This window comes from Otolemur garnettii, unplaced genomic scaffold (genome assembly GCF_000181295.1).
Source record: "Otolemur garnettii isolate 467f Iridium unplaced genomic scaffold, OtoGar3 scaffold00119, whole genome shotgun sequence".
NCBI lineage: Eukaryota > Metazoa > Chordata > Mammalia > Primates > Galagidae > Otolemur > Otolemur garnettii.
Genome location: NW_003852514.1, coordinates 4,498,555 through 4,513,928, shown reverse-complemented (window position 1 = coordinate 4,513,928; position 15,374 = coordinate 4,498,555). Strand labels below are relative to the sequence as shown.

The following is a 15,374-nucleotide window of genomic DNA, read 5'->3' as shown; positions in this document are numbered from 1 at the left end:
ATATCAGCACTTGCTGCTTTCTCTTACACTTTTATTGTATAGAGATAGCTTTTTTCCCCTTAAACCTAGCTTCCATATTTTCTTCTACAGCTTCCTCACAGCCTTCATGGAATTGAAGAGAGGGTCATGCTCTGGATTAGGCTTTGGCTTAAGCGAATGATGTGGCTGATTTGATCTTCTATCCAGACCACAAAAACTTTGTCCCTATCAACAATAAGGCTGCTTCACTTTTTAAAATTATCCTATGTTCATGAAAGTAACACTTTTAATTTTCTTCAGAACTTATTCTTGGGAGTAACAACTTGTATAACTGGTACAAGAGGCCTACCTTTCTGCCTGTCTTGGCTCTTAATCTGCCTTCTTTACAAAGCTTAACCATTTCTTTCTTTTGATCTCAAATGAGAGATAGGTGACTCTTCCTTTCACTTGAACAGTTAGAGGCCATTGTGGGGTTATTAATTGGCTAACTTTGATATTGTTGTGTCTTGGGGAATAGGGAAGACCAGTGACAGGGACAGAGATGAGAGAATGGCTGGTCAGCGGAGGAATCAGTACACGTACAACATTTGCCAAGTTCATCATCTACCGTGGGCATGGTTCATGGTGTCCCCAAATTATTACAAAGTGATCATCAAAGATCACTGATCACAGATCACCACAAGAGATAGTAATAATGAAAAAGTTTGAAATATTTTGACAATTACTAAAATATGGCACAGAGACATATAGTGAGCACATGCTCTTGGTAAAATGGTGCCCCTCGACTTGCCGGACACAGGGTTGCCACAAACTTTCACTTTGTGAAAAACACAGTGTTTGTGAAGTGCAATGAAGGGAAGCACAATCAAACAAGGTGTGCCTGTTATGAGAGTTATCATATAAATCCGAGGTCAGTTAATATTTCCTTAAAGGGCCAGTTAGTAAACATTTTAGGTTTTGTGTGTCTTATGGTTTCTGTCTTAACTACTCAGCTCCCCCAATGTGGCAGAGAAGTAACCACAAACACTATGCAAGTGCCTGGCACAACTGTGTCCTAATAAACCTTATTTACAAAATCAGAAAGCCACCAACTTTAGTTTGCAGACCCTTGCTCTAGATAATGATATATACAAGTGATACACATATTTTAAAAATAAAATGTTTAAGGTGTTATAGCAAAAATCAAGTAAATAGGGGAATTTTCCTAGTGGTGGAGCCGAGATATAGAAGGTGAACAAGGTTTATACAATGCTTTACAGACAAGAGAAAATACTACAATTATGCAGGAAGGCAAGGCATGACCCATCAGAGTGCAAGGAGACTCAGGCTGGTGGAGTTTTATTCAAAAAAGAAAGTGAGTGTATTTAAATAGATTCTGTCCCCAAAGCATGTGGACCATTTCCCATGGCATGTTGGCAGTTCTCAAGGTAACTGCAAAGCCGAGGTAGAAAGCAAAGTCTCCTTAGCTTAGCCTGGGCTCCAGATTGGGCAAAGACCAGTTCACCCAACCTCCATCATGTGAAGACCTAGCCACTGTCCCCAAAGGCCAGCAGGCCTCTGTTCAACGGCACACTGGCATACTAAAGACTCATACTTCTTGAACAATTCTGACTATAAAAAATATTTCTTGTTATTGAGTCAGAATCTTCTACCCATTAGTTTTCATTCTGGACACAGAGCAGGTTAAGAGGCATGAAACCCTTATGCTATTACATTGTAGATTTTAGTTATCTGAAGGCATAAGCATGGTCCTTTGTTTCCATTGACAAAAATCCTCTGCTGCAGACTGAGTATTTGCCTAACCTGCCATATGGTAGTATTTAGATGGGCCTCTGAAAGACAGGCCATTAATATGAATGGCATTGGAACCCTCATCAAAAAAGGCCCAGAGGCCCTCTAACTGTCTTTATCACCATGTGAGGATGTTAGGGCTGGAGGAAGGAAAATGAGTGACAAGGCAGGCAAGGAAGTGGTTAAGGGCAGAAAGTGGAAACCAAATTGTAGCTAGGAACCAAATTCTGGTAGAAACCATTCCCTGGTGGGAACATGAACAGTAAAGAACTCATAGTGACCTTTAACTGACCTGGTGTCCATTACCATCTCATTAGCATAACATGGGTGGAGGTTTCATGAAAGATTCTGGGAGGACACATGTATAGTAAGGACACCATTATATAAACTAACCTGTTATGTAATCTCAAGCTGTCAATCACCCCAAAGGCAACCAATCCTGCTAGGAGAAAGGTGGGACAAACCAGCGAGCATATAAAAGACAGGGTGTGCTCAGACTTGGGCATCTTCTCCACTCGTGGGGAATGACGCGTCTCCACCTCTGAGATGTCTATTCGCTTTGCATTAAATGTTGTGTGTGAGATTGTTTTGTATTTGTGATCACTCTATTAAGGGCTCAACTCAGTACCAGACTCATTCTTGTCACTGGGAACTGGGGGACCAAGGACCATCCAGACTGAACTGACAAGGATACAGGACAAGTCTGCAGTCTGCAATCCAGAAGGGTTCCCTTGCAGAGCCCACTGTTCTGGTCCACCACTCTCAGACTCAAGCCTCAGGGACTGTGAGAAATAAATTTCTGTTGTTTATAAGCCATTCGGTCTATATGGTACTTTGCTGTAGCAGCCCAAACTATGACATCTCGAAAACACAGTTTTCCTAGAGCAGGGGTTGCAAATTTAAGACTTGCCTGGTTTGGCCCACTTACTGTTGTAAAATCATTAAATTGAATGAGCAGAAAACAGCTTCAAATTATAAAATTTCTCTTAAAAATCCAGTCTTCAGGTTTTCTTAGAGAAATGTGAAGAACTAGCAACACTGTCAACAATTGGTTTGAAGCTAAGTAGCAACCAGAATGAGCTCCAGCTCTCTGCAGCCCCCCCTCCCAGCACTGAGTGCACTGAAACTCTATGCACCTTGCTTGTTGAACCATCTGCCTGGACTGAGGACGCCAAGTTTCCTGCTCTACCCTAAAATGAACTTGTAGAGGGTACTGCAGAGCATAAGGCCACAAGTCCTCAGACAGATTCCTATTTTCATTTTAACAAATGCAAGCTCTATAACCCTCAGAGATGTGTGGAATGTGAGGGGGTTAAATAGGACCATGGCTCAGGTTCCTTACTCAGCCAGCATTCTATGAATCTATAAATGGCTTAGCTAATTTTCGAATCTCACTGAGCTCATTGCCTGAAAACTGCCTGAAGTCATGAGTTCCACCTGCTAATAGCACTTTGAAAAAATAGATTTGAAAAATAAAATATCTAGATCCCTCAAAAGCCATTTGCAAATTCATACCAAGATGTGCTACACGTAAAAACAAAGCCATTCACTTTGTTTCACCTTTGAAATGACATTTGAAAGGCAAGAGTTCTAACAATTAAGAAAATATCTCTACCGCAAAGTTTCATGTTTCTCTAAAAATAGTGCATCAATTATATTGTTTGTAGAGACAAATTAACACTTGGAAAAGGGAGAGGTCAGGTCAGTACCACAGAATAAAAGGTTTCTCATTTTAGAGCTTGACATTCTCCCCAAATTCTCACTCCCCATCACTTGCACACCTGTAGATTGTAGGTACAGTCTGGGTTTAGGTTTGTTTTATTCTCTAACCATAACCCCTCAACTTTCTCTACATAGCTGGAATGGTTCATTCACTACATTCTCCAAGAAACTAAAAAATATCCTGGATTAAAGTAATAAATGCCATTTAACCCAAAGCAGGACATGGACCTCTGGAGAGGAGGGTCCAGCCTTCCTTCATCCCTTATGACCCACAGCTCACCTGATCTGAAGGGTAATGGGACCATTATTCCACAGTATAAGTCAGGCAACGAGGCTGGGGTTCAGAGTCCTGTGTGCTCTGGAAGCAGCAGCCACCCCACCTGTGCCCACCTGCTGACCACGCACATCATTCACTTTACTTGTGGGTCCTGAGTGGGCAGAAACCACAGAAATCTGAATTTCAGGCCAAATCTGCAGAATGTCCCTTGACACAGCTGTTCACTAAAGTCCCCATGGAATATTTAGACAAAAAGTTCTCCCTGCTCCAGAAGACTGTCTGGATCACTGGCAAAAAGGAAATTTGTAACAAAGTTTCGGGTCAAGAGGTAGAATATTCTTACAGCAGTGGCCTCTCAGGGAACTGACTCAGTGCCTTGGCCCTAAGATCAACAATAGTAGTATTCAGTTTGGGTAAATTAAGTTTAATCCAAGAATATCACAAAGCTTCCTAAGCCCTGACAAAGGCAGTTGTTCTGTTTAATGACCAAACTGTGAGTAGCTCCTTGGGAAGCAATAATGCAAATTGGAGGATTTCATCGTAAGCCCTGTGAAGACTAGAGAGGAGGCTGGGGATTCACTCCTGGTAACAGCCCCAGACAGGCATCTGGTACATAATAGACACTCCATAAATAGTGTGAAAAATAAAATAATCACCCTGAAAGGCTATAACTTTTTCTATTTGCCATCTCAAATTAGATGCTTCTCTGCTGCAGGTATTTAATTCTTTGTCTTCAGACATTTTCACCTTATATTTTAAGTAGATCTTTGCCTCGATGGAAAAATTTCGCACACAAAACCCATAAATGCTTGTCCCATAATAGAAGTTCAAGAAATGTTCTCTGAATGAATAAGTAATGGAAAATTACTTGAAAATAATTAACTAGAATTTTAAAAATGTGTGTGTTTTTATATATTTGTGTGTGTATGTATATGTATCTGTACATACCCACACATTACAACTCTGTAAATTGACCTCTCAAAGGACCATAACAACTGGTCAACATAGAGAGGTGGTCAGCATAAGGAACTAGGCCTACTGTACCGATACTTACATGGAGTGCACGTCCTGGTTATGAAAATTAGGTCAACAGAAGGAGGTGGTCAGGGTAGGGAGGTAGTCAAATATGGATGTTCTGTGGTATACGTGTACAGATGTGTGTGTATACATACATATAGTACATTTTTATTTTGGTTTATGAGCAGTAGTTCCTTGGTCAAATTTGTCTTCAGAAGCTTGAAGCCTCCTTAAACATTTATTATACATATAGTGATATTTCCCTCTCTCTTGGGAAAAAGATGAAAATAACAGTTAGTGAATTTCAACTATTTTTCCCAAGGATGTCACACCATGATTTAAATGTATGTTTCTAAGAAAGATAAATTTTACTTTATTGCAACAACAGGATGGAGAATTCTTGCAAAGTTCCTGTGAGAGATACCGCATCAAAAATTGTGCTCACTTGCTGTTGAAGGCTGTTATCAAAGCAGGGAAGCAGCATTGCCAATAAAACCCCCTACTGAAATTACAACCAATGACTTAATTCCCATTGATTGTGCCCCAAGAACGATTCTAAGAGGAACTGCCCTCTTTACCCTTTCTTGTAGAAACAGGTTTCAGCAAAATCCCCAACTGTTGGCCTCCAAGGAGTCTAGCCTGTTCAGACATACACAAGAGGAATAAAGCACCAGGGCAGAGGGAGAGACCAGGGTGGGAACATCCAACTGTTGTCTTGTACTGGTGGGTCTCTGAGTCCTTTGAAATTTCTTCTCTGATGCTACTTTCAGAAGATCTAAAAATTAGACCTCATCTAAAGAAGGAAGCCCGCCGATACTGGTAAGAAAGTAATATTGGTGCGGCTCCACTTACAAAAGGTTACTGGGCAACCCTTGCTCAGATGTGATGCTATTCATGGCAGGACTGGAAAGCAGCAAAAAGACAGGACTCACTCTGCAGAAAATGAGGTTCCAGCGTGTAAACTTGGGAAAGCTCTCCAGTCCTCAGGTCTGCTCATGGATACAACAAGGGTACAGATGTGAGATCACAGCGATCCACTTCACTCAGTCTCAGTTACTGAGTGAACAGCGGAGTTCTTTGCCACTCAGGAGAATCAGCAAAGAAAATTCTCTGTCCTTGTAGTATCCACCTCTTCTAACTTTTTACTTATAATTATGGCATGCATTATACAGTATACATAGACTGTGCATAATATTCTAGAAGCAACGAAATGCAGACCTTCTCAATTCTTAGGTTATTCCCTGCATTCACTCATTTAACATTCAGAGAAGCACCTGCTGAGGTAGATACTGGGATACGTATTTTCAGGAATACTAAGATAAATGTGACACAGTCTTTAACCTTGTAGTGCTCAGCATTTAGGAAGGCTGAGAGACAAGAGAGTAAACAACAAGCGCGTAATAATACCCATCACAGGGGAATTCAGTGGGGGGAAGAAATCATATCCTGTTGGGAAACTGAGGGACAGCTTCTGCTAGGAGCGAGGTGTAAGCTAGAGCTTAAGAATGGGTAAATTTACAGAGGGGTGGGGAGCCTAAGAGTTGAAAACAACATAAGGAGAAAGTGCATAATTACAGGAAAGCATGGAGCATGTTTGAAGAAATGGAGAAAAGGGTCCACTTGGCTGCCACAGAGGATCACAGGGGTGTGCAAGGGATCTGGGCTGCCCACAGTCTATAGGCCCTGCTGCCAGCCTCAGGAACTGAGTCTTTATTGGGTAGACTTTGACCACTCATGAAGGCTTAGCACACATGAATGACATGCTCAAATCCAAGAGGACAAAGTCAGTGTGTCCAGAGGAAGCAGAAACTGGAGGGCAAAAAGCAGACTTTTCAAGTCCTAGCAACAACAATAACAACAGAGTGATTGAATCCAACAATAATTGAGCTCCTGGCTACTACTTGGTAGGTGCTGAGGAGCAGTGTTAAGAGAACACGAGCCAGGAGAGAAACACAGAGGCTGGGTGCTTACAAAATGTCCAGGCAGTAAGAAAGGCTCCCTCCCCCAAACATCTCTTTGTGGGGGAGAAGTGAATAGTCTATAGAAAAAAGCATTCTCAGAGGATCTGGAGACCCAAAAATACCATCCAGACTCTACCCCAGCAGATTTTAAAGGGATTTTATGTGGCATAAAGTAGATATAGAGAAAATGCCGAGGCTGAATTTTGGTGAAGCTGAGTGCCTGTTCCATCATTCAGCCGGTCAGCACACATCCAGTGCAGTGTCTGTTATGTTCCTGGCCCTGGGTAAATAAACATAGTCCTGCTCTAACGGGGCTTACAGGTTAGAAGGGGAGGTAGGTAATAGCACATAAGCAAGAAAATATATAACAAATTGTGTGGTGCTCAGTGGTATAAGGAAAAAGAAGGCGGATGGATGGAAGAGAGCACTTTGTAAGCGGGTGGTCAGATTCAGCCTTTCTGAAGACGTGACCTCCTTACTGAAGGATCCAGCATGCAGGTGGCTGGGAGAACAGTCCCTCCAGGTCAAAGGAACAGCGCGTGAGGTAAGGGTGTGCCTGGCATGTTCTAGGAAGAGCAAGGGCACTGGGGACTCGGACAGTGGTGAGGTGGGACTTAGGTAGAGCCCTGAGGATAAAATAAGGAGTCTGGGTTTCATTCTGAGTGGGATGGAACCACTGGAGGATTGTGGGTAAAGCAGTAACACAGTGTCCACTTCAGGAGCAGAGGGATTTGTGAGTTGTGTTCCTGCTACATCTCAGCAACTACACCAATGCCTGGCCCACAGCAGATGTTTACTCTGCATTTGTCCAATGAATGAATGAATGATATGACATACATTTTTAAAAGCTCATCTGGGCAGCTGTATAGAGGACAGATTACAGCTGAGCAAGGGATGCAGGACACCAGCTTTGAGAGCCAACAGTGGTGGAGATGGGATGGCTGCCATGGGAAGATAGATTTGCGAAAGGTAGAGCTGGGTGACAGAGAAGTCAGGAGGCATCCCCGGAGCTTGGCCTGAGGAATTGGAAGGACAGAGTTGCCCCAACAGAGGGAACACTGGCGGAGAAGCTGGTTGGAAGAATGCAGATTGAGGGTTACATTTTGCACATACTAATTTTAAGATCATGTGGCATTCCAAGGGAGATGCTGGGTGGTTGCATATTCAAGTCTGGAGTTCTGGGAGTGAGTCAGGGCTGATGAGATAAACTTGGAATCATGAGCATAAGGAGAGTATTGAGACCAAGAGAAGGAATATAGGGACTAAGAGCCGAGTCCTGGGAAATCCCCTCATTTAGAGGTCAACTTCCCATCGAGGTCAGGAAAGGTAAAAATCCAGGGGCCATCCACAGGAGATCCACAGAGACAGCAGGAAAACCAGGAGAATCTGCTCTCCTGGAAGAAGTGAGGGGCTCAAGAAAAAGAAAGAGTGGGCCACGGGGTGAAATGTTGCTGAGGTCAGCAAAACTGTGACAGAGAATCGGCTTTTGTGCTTCATGAGGTAGAGAGCCCTGGGGACCATCGTGAGGCCCATGGAGGGAAGTGACAGGAGCAAGAGCCTGCTCCTGGATGGAGGTGCCTCCCAGGCAGGTGCAAGGAGCAAGGGAGAGGCAGGGACACGGTGGCAGCCTCGTATGGACCCGTGATATTCTGGTCCCTGGCTGCATGGCCGGCGTTTATTTGATTTTGCTTCCTAAGTTACACATACATTAGACATAGTGTTAATGTGAGTCAAACACCACACAATAAAAACGTGTCTTTAGAGGCTGAGATGGAGAGTGAAGGAAGCCAGTGAGGTAAATTTTTTGTGGCTTGTTCTACAAAAGGGAACAGAAAATCGATTGCGGGGTGGGGGGATGCAAAGTGGGGGGGGGGTTGTAAACCCTCTGTTACGTTGCGTGTGCTGCAGGACTTGCATGCCAGTTTCGCTTGCCATCATCCCCTTTCCACGCAGGGCCTGTTCCTGCACACAGTGACACTAAGGACGATGTGGGATAGGGCGAGGGGGAAAGAAAACTATCAAATCCCTGAAAACTATTTTCTTTCTCAATTTCAAAAAGCTCATTACCACAAAAATAACTAGTGCTTGAAATAGAGGGAAAAGATTTAATTGAGTAGCTTTGTTTTGATGGTAAAAGGAATTATGAATACGTGGTGAAGAAAAAAAAGCAGTACTTTTGAGAAAAAAAATCTATTGACTGCATGTTTTTCAGCTGGCCTGTGTGTTCCAGGAAGGAAGACGAGGAATCAATTGCTGATGAGTTCCGCCAGCTCTGCTGGTGGCAGCACCAAAACAAGGTCTTCCATGCTGAATTCTGTTCTCCCCATCTTCCCCCCCCTTAACCCGAATCTCGGAATTTTAACAATGTGTTTCTCAAACTGCTCTGTTAAACCCTGAAAGCAAAAGCAAGGAACATTTGTACACGTTAAATAGATGTCAATTTAAGGATAGAATGATTGAATTACAATCCCTGGCCATGGATGTGAAATTTGATCTTTTTTTTTTTTCTTTCACACACATGATATTTTCCTGACATCTGTGCAATACAAATATATCTAGAAAGTGTGAAATGGAAAATCTGCTCTACTAAATATATAAAAGGGACTCCGAATGAAGTCTCCATGATGGCGTTTGTCATCATGGGTACAGATGGCGTCCTTTCCCAGCCCCCTCCCCCCAACAACAGCTTAAGTTCCATCCACTGAATGCTCCTCAAAATATTACATGTATAGATGCCTGGTGACACCAGGAAAGCCTGTCTGTACACTACATCCTTAGTTTTTCCATGTGCATCATAAAAAGTATGGGTTTGAATGAAATACACACAGTGCACATCACTTGTTGCTATGGGAACCCAGGTGACCTGGAAGCTTAGTGGTCTTTGTGATTTTGCCAATAAGCAGTAGCCTTATTGTCATCCTTCGCTTACAATTTTCCCTACAGTGCCCATGTCACAGGAAGACGACTTCCAAGTTCCCTTACAATCACACACTATGGGACAGAATATATAAAATCACCAATATGCTGTTTCCTAAAATATTTAAGTAGACTTTAAAACACCTAAATTCATGGCATTTAGGGTCCAAATAGTAGTTAGAAAGTCCATGAGAAATGTATACATACTACACCTCTGCCTTTGTGGGGTAGAGGGCAGAGGGGTAAGGGAATGTACTACTGGCGTTTTTTGCGCCAGTAAAAACCAAACAGATTTCTGATTGGTTCAGAAATCTGCCTATGAGGAGACTCAGCCAAGTGTGGCTGACCCACGTAAGGTGGTCAGACTGCTGGGTCATTTCAGAAGCACAACTTATGGTGGTTAAATGTGTTTTGAACAAATAGTGGGTCATCAGAGGCATGGGGGGGATGCTGCAGGAGGCCACATGGAGCTAAAGAAGGTGGGGCGGGGGGACAAAACGAGGAACCAGAGAGAAGCTGAAAAGGTAAATTGCTGGGTGAATTGCAGGGAACACTTTTGATGCAAGAGTTGTTCAGCTGTGAAATATACTCAGAGGTAAGAATAAAAATGCTTGACTATAGTACTTGCAACCTTGATGATTAAAACCTAAAATTCTAAATATTTTATACATTGTGGAGATTGCATAGTTTTCTACCACTCCTATTCACAGGGAATGAGAAATACCATAAACCTTTTCTTTAATATAATACATTTAGTTTTCCAAATAAGAAAGGGTTATTATGGAAATTTATAGAGAATAGCATTAACCGAGGGCTTAAAGTGGTTATTAGACAACCCACAGGCTGACACGCACAGTCTTAAGAATTTCTACTACATATATTGCAAAGTTAAATGATCACTCATATTTTTCACCCTCCAATTTGCTCAATTAAATAAATCAATAAAAATAATCACAGGATCATGATGTTAGAAGTGACCTTTGGGATTACCGGCTTCAACTTCCTACTTTCAAAGAAAAAACTAACCTCAGAGATGAAAAATCACTTGAAGAGAACCACCTAGAACATTTCAGACTCTTTTCTCTAAAAGCCCCTGAAACATCAGATGTGCCCAGGGCTGCATTACAGAAAAGACACATGGGTATTGAACTTCCTGCTTTCCTAATGCAACCTGTCCTGTCTGTTCGGATGCAAAAGGAAGGCGGTAAAGAGGAGAGAAGCAGGGGTCTCAATGTGAGTGTCATTGATTGGTTCCGAAATCTGCCTATGAGGAGACTTAGCCAAGTGCGGCTGACCCACGTAAGGTGGTCAGACTGCTGGGTCATTTCAGAAGCACAACTTATGGTGGTTAAATGTGTTTTGAACAAATAGTGGGTCATCAGAGGCATTCTCTTGACGTGTCTATCATCTTAGCAGACTCTGGGTGGTAGAACCAAGACCTGGAGAACAGGTGTGCAGAGGATTTAAGGGACAGAGTACTTGGGCCAAGCTTCCTTCTCAGGCCATAGCAAGACAGACATAGCAGTAAACAGATAAATTTTGCCAGAAATGGACAATCCAGATCATTCAAGTGAAAAGTAAATAACCCAAACCTGCAGCCCTTGAACCTGCTCTCTACATGTTTGTTTCTTTCTTTATTACTATTGGAGCCTCTGTCAGGGGCGGCATGGTGGAAGGCCTGGATTTGAGTCCAGCTCACCATTCCCCTTAAGCATCTTACATAACCTGATTCCCCCAGCTCACTGACGAAGCAGAGGATTTCCACTTACCTCCTGTCTATACAGTTAGAGGGCATTTTTTGTGACCTGAAATCCACTAATAAACATTCCTGAGAACATATCCTGTGTCAGGTGAAGTGCTAGGTGCTAACAATGTCCCTGTCCAGAAGAAGCTTATCCCATATTGAACATAAGGAGGCTGTGGCACATTCACATCTCAGGTATCTGCATACGATAACTGTTACCTTAGCTGTGTGAGCAAAAAGGCTTTGAGAAACAAGAAAGGAAGTGGTTAATTATGCCTGGCAGGAACTGTTAATTCTATGATGTGATTTTGATTGTTAACTTTAAAAAAATGAGTGCACAACTGTGACCAGATACCTCAACTACAATTAAATTATAAAATCACTCTAAGTGCGTGAAAACATTTTGCTTTCCTGTTTAGGACAACCATTGCCTCACTTATTCTTATAACAAGAACAGTGCTAGCAAGTTTTAGAAGCAATAAGAAATTATATCACAAAAACTAAGTCTAATGCTATTGCCATTTACGCATAGGATGAAAAAGCTATCTAGTGCCTTTTATTAGAAACAAACAAAAATCAATAATTGGAAATAAGCTAATTCTTGATTATCTGACACAAAGTTGGAATGAATAACAAATGGGAAAAAACCTATTATCCAACAAATTTAACAATCTTCCCTGTTCCCCAACCCCTGACCAAATGTTTTGCTATAGGGGACCACAAAAATGACCTGTTCAAGTGGTTGGCTAATTTTGTTCATGTGAGAAATGCAAATAGTAGAGTCAAAACATAAAATAGACCATCCATTCTGTAATCCATCATTGGTTTGCTTCTGTGGTTTGGGCTGCAGTTATCTGTCTTTCCTAAACTAACTTCTTTTACTCCTCTCTCAGCTATGACATAAGGCTAGACCCTGAGAAATCAGCTTGTCCAACTTACTTTACAGATAAGGGAGGAGATTCGGGCGTGTCTTTCCGTGACACAGCTTGCCTTTTAGCATTTCCTTTATACAGTCATATCTGATGCAGCATCATAAAGGGAAAGCTTAAAGCGATCTTTTAATCCATCCATCTTTAAAAGCCAGAAGTATAAAAGGAATCAAGCCAAGCGATGCCATATTCTGCAACAGGAGCAGCTGCAGTCCCTCTCTGCTGATGCACTGATGGGCTGTTACAGCTCAGGATGTGGCCTCCCTACCAAGTCAATAATGTCACAATCGGAACAAACTTAGGCAATTTGCCTTTATGAAAAATCCACGCCAGACAAAAAGAGAACTGTCATTCCACAAAACAGCCAGCTGCACTGGCCTGGGATTCTAGTGTGGAATTAGTCAGAATATGGTTTATTAAACAAAATACTCTGATGTCCAATTTGTAGGTCTAAGAATTAAAGTAATGCTTTGTTTGTCCAACGCCACATTCCAGAGGAGGTAACAAACAGAGGGAACAGGCAACAGGGAATTCCACCACAGTCTCTCTGTCAATCAGGCACACACATTCATACCAGGATAGGCCTGTGGACCGTAATCCCTTCTTAGTGGAAAACACACATTTTCAAAATGAATCCCCAATCTAGAATGAATTACCGTAATAGTCACAGCCGGAGCGAGTCCGCTGATGAGAAACGCAGATCTGGCCACCTGCTTTGATACGCCTTGGACCACAACACTGCCCGGGTCTTTAAAGGCTGGCCTTTTCGGGTAGGGCATCTGCCCTTCTAATGCGCGTTTAAATTGCAGGAAAAGAAAGAAGATGCCTCCTTTAATGTTTGAACTATGTTGCTCTTCCTGTATCCATTTCTGCTGAATACAGCATTGTTATCTTTTCAAAGAAAAGGGGTGAAAACAAGGGATCTGCACCACTGCAGATCCCAGGAGAAGTAAGCACAGAACTACAGCAACGTCAAATAATATCTTGGGCAACTAGGAAAATCCCCACATGCTATCTGGTGTCAGCCCAATGCAGACTGAGGCGCGCTGTGCCCAGAACCACAGGAAGCCAGGCATCTCTGCAGCCTGTGTCCCTGCCAGCTCCCCCCACGCGCTTAAATTGGGCACGGAAGAAGTTATGGTGCCTAGCCTCTGTGTGCAAGACAGAGACCACGCATCCAGACTCCAAATTCAGCCAAGTGCCCCAGATGTCCAAGCAGCAGAGCGTTCAGAATGCCCTGGAGCATGGAGGGGCCACATCGTATGAGCCCTCAGATCTTGCTGCATTGTCACGGTCCGGGAATGTCGGAGTAGGAGGAAGCGCACCTCCAGCCAAAAATGGACCGGACGCGTTTTGCGGCTCCCTCCCCGCCTGTCTGCAGGTCGCAATACGGTAGGCGACACGACTGGCTGCTCCCGCTAAAACTCAGGTGGCAGGCCGGGCTAAGCGGATCACCCAGCCGCGAGCTGGAAGGCGTTTCGGGAGCACGAACACCGAGCATCCTCCCGCCTGCCACCACCCAGGGGAGCAAGGGCCGGACCTGCCTAAGCGCCCCTTGAGCGAGCACTGGCGCTCTCCCGGCTAACCACCGGTGTTGCCGGGGACACAATGTCTAACAGCAAGCGCACGGCGAATAGCAAATCTAGAGCCTTGGTTCACAAGGGGTGGGTGTGGGCTGGGAAGGGGGATTACGTAGGTCTCTCCGCCCCCTCCCCTGACACCTCCTCGCCACTGGGAGGGCGCTGAGGGGAGGGGGAGGCGCTGCAAACCCGCTTGGGGGCTCCTTTGTTTCTCTCTGTGCCCCGCAGGAGGGCCGGGTGCGCCCGGTGTACCCAAGCCAGGGTCGCCACCCAGGGATGCCGACCGGGTCCCCGGCGGCAGCGCGTCCCAGGCTAACAATTGAACCTCGCGGGAGTAGTGAGAGGGTGGGGAGGAGGGTGGATCCCAGCCCTGGGGAGGGAGGGCGCTGCCGGGACCTCGCGAGCGGCGGGGAAGCCGCCCAAGGAAGGGCGGGGGGAAGGGGCGGCAGGCAGTGTCCCCGCACGGCGCCCGCTTACCTTGGCAGCGGCCTGGGCACAGATCATGCTCCTGTCAGCGCGCCGGTTAGAGCTGGGGGGTGCACGTGCCCTGCATAGCGCACCGGGCACTGGGGACCTGCTGGGGGGAACCCGGGCGACCGCCCGCTGTCGCGCCTCTCTGGCTGCCGGGTGCCCAGAGAGAGCGGTGGCCACGGTCACGGCCACGGCGGGGCGGCGCGCGCGACTCTGAGTGTGTGCGCGAGCGGCTGGCCGGTTGGGTCAGAGGCGCACCGCGTTCTGGCTCCAACAACGGCGCCTGCTGCGCGGCAACGCAGCACACTTCATCGCTTTATCCTCCCGCCTGCATCCCTCCCTCCCTGCCTGCTCCTCTGTGGGTACCAGACTCCGGAACCAACCACAAGCCGGGCTCGCTCTCAGCGCTGCCCCGCCCTGCAGCCTCCGCGCGCCCCTCCCCGCCCCCGCCGAAATATATATTGATTCTTGTTAGTGCCGGCCCCATCCTGCCAGCACCCAGCGCGCATCGTGGGCAGAACCAGCACCCGCCCTGGCTCATCGGCCCTTTTGTGTGTGCGCAGTGTATTCAGAAAGGATGCGGTGCAGACACCCTAGCGAGGCGCCCCGTGACAGGTGTTCTTGGCCTCTGTCTTACACACTTTCCTGGCCTCCCTTATGCACAGTCAGGAGCTCTCAGAGACGCGTCCCAGAACTCCCCCCGGTAGGTACCCAGCAAGCACACAAAACGAACATCGTAATTACAAACGCAAAGGACAAAAATCACCCCGGAATCTCTGTCTATTGTCGGGCAAACCCAGCTTTCCCGGAGAGTTTTCTAGTAAATTGCACACCGTGAGGGAATGGTAGAACTGGAAGGACGCAAAGTCGGAACTTTCCTTCTACAGCCACCAGAGATGCGAAGAGAAGTACCCCCTGTTGGTAGCTGGCTGTCCTGTGCATGGAAAACCCACGCGCCGGCGGGTCGCAGTCTGCGATCTGTGACCT

At 45.2% G+C, this 15,374-nt stretch overlaps 1 protein-coding gene across 2 annotated transcripts in view; it reads right to left on the bottom strand.

Annotated features, from left to right (window-relative positions):
- Positions 1–14,724, bottom strand: part of HECW1 (HECT, C2 and WW domain containing E3 ubiquitin protein ligase 1) — a 419,352-nt gene extending 404,628 nt beyond the window's left edge. Inside the window, exons 1-2 of one of the 2 annotated variants that reach the window (XM_003797550.2) lie at positions 14,394–14,724; positions 12,993–13,227 (exon numbers count right to left, since the gene is read on the bottom strand). The gene's annotated coding sequence lies outside the window, so the exon portion shown is untranslated. The remainder of the gene's footprint in view (positions 1–12,992; positions 13,228–14,393) is intronic. The other variant, XM_012809965.1, reaches the window with a different exon arrangement.
- Positions 14,725–15,374: the final 650 nt, after the last annotated feature.